General features: G+C 43.8%; 1 non-coding gene across 1 annotated transcript; it reads left to right on the plus strand.

Annotated features, from left to right (window-relative positions):
• Nucleotides 1-828: 828 nt before the first annotated feature.
• LOC132537934 (small nucleolar RNA SNORA68) lies at nt 829-960 on the plus strand. The gene has a single exon (XR_009549339.1). It is a non-coding gene; the product is annotated as a small nucleolar RNA SNORA68 (small nucleolar RNA).
• The last annotated feature ends 967 nt before the right edge of the window (nt 961-1,927 follow it).

A 1,927-nucleotide genomic window follows, 5' to 3' on the forward strand; every position in this document is an offset into this window, starting at 1 on the left:
TCAGTGTGGGTCAATAATGGGAACTCCCCATTCTCCGAAGGGAGGTTGGGTCTGCATATTCAGCCACTCGAGGAAGATGGGTCCTGCAATGACTGTAGTGGGAATGCCCCCAGCTATGACCACCAAATGTGAGCTCAGACCTGCAGGGATGTAGAGGTTGCACAGGCTCCTGTGCTGAATATGGGCCCCAAATCAAATTGATGGGATTCACAGCTAACAATATTTAGATATGTTTCCCATAACTGGGAGTAACTCTCTTCCCTGATCCAGCCTACTTATCCTATTTTCAACTCTGACACCATCTTCTCAGACAGTGCCCTGCATGTTAACTGTCAGGCTTGGGCAAAAATTAGTAAATTCATGGGCCCTTGGAATATACCTAAAATAGACCTACTAGCTTTTTCCAAAATGGAGACCCCAAATCTCATCTGTTATAGTATTACCGTTAGATTCCTGATTATTAAATGCTTTGTTCTTTATGTCTTAATGCTTTTCAGTTACCAACTTCTATGACACCAGCCTGACTTCCCTAGACAGATGACCTCAACAATGTGACCTGGCATCCCCAACTCCCCAGAGCCTTGTCCCACTAGGGAAAGACAGAAACAGGCTGGGGTTGTGGATCCACCTGCCAACACCCATGTCCTGTGGAGAAGCAATGACAGAAGCCAGAACTCCCACCTTCTGCACACCAAGATGACCTTGGGTCCATACTCCAGAGGGATAAAGAGCAGGAAAGCCTCCAATGGAGAAGACGATATGCAAAACTCTGGTAGTGGGAATTTTGTAGAACTGTACCCCTCTTCTCCTACCATCTTACTGATCATTATTAAATCAATAAAAAAGAAAGAAAATTTATTGTAATAGTGGCTCAAACGCAGGTGCTAATAGCAAAGGGAACCTCATAGCCTTAGGAGGACTTCCTGGACCCTTCAAAATGAATTTAGAGGTTCTACACACCCCTTGGGGCAAAAAAAGAAAGAAAATGCAAATATATATAGATAGTTATAAAAATAGTAGTCATTCCCTATCTATGACCTGGGGGGAGCTACTGCAGTTTTTAATGGAGAGCATGGAGACATAAAACTCTGCTGGTGGGAACAGTGTAGAATTATACCCTTGCTATCTCATAATTTTGTAAATCAGTATTAAATAACTAAAAAAAATTGAGGAAAAAAGAAAATACTTTGGACCCATTGAAGACTTAAAACTACTAAGGCCCCCTCATAGGACCTTTCCCTCAACATGGATCGAAATGGTAGAGAATGTTCCATCCTCTGAAGAGAGGCTGGACAACATACTCTCTGCGACACCTGAGGAAGATGGGTCCTGATATTGGGGCAGCCTGGAACGTTCCTATTTATGACCACGAAATGTGAGCTCAGATCTACAGGGATGCAGAGGTCATATAGGCTCCTAAGCTGAATATGGGCCCCAGACCAAATCAAATTGATGGGGTTTACAGTCAACAATATTTATAGCCCTTTCCCATATTAGGGAGCTACTCTCTTTTCTGATCCAGCATTCTGGTCCTTCTGCCAGCCATGACACCAACTCCCCAAACAATAATTAGAATCCACCTTCTTATCAGGAAGAAAAAAAACAACACTAGTATAGCCACAGGCCCTTTGGAATATAAGTAAAATATGCCTACTAACTGTCTACAAAATGGAGGGACACCCCCCAACTCTTCATCTGCACTATTCCAGCCTTTAGGTCCATGACTGGTAAACAATTTGTTTGGCTTTGTATGTTAACTCTCTTTTCAACCACCTGGTTCCAGATGCTAGCATGATGCCAAACAGACTTCCCTGGACAGACAACCCCACTAATGTATCCTGGAGCTCCGGTTCCCCAGAACCCTTACCCACTAGGGAAAGAGAAAGACAGGCTGAGAGTATGGACTCACCTGTCAACGCCCCCGTGT

Source organism: Erinaceus europaeus, chromosome 3 (assembly GCF_950295315.1).
Source record: "Erinaceus europaeus chromosome 3, mEriEur2.1, whole genome shotgun sequence".
Classification (NCBI taxonomy): domain Eukaryota; kingdom Metazoa; phylum Chordata; class Mammalia; order Eulipotyphla; family Erinaceidae; genus Erinaceus; species Erinaceus europaeus.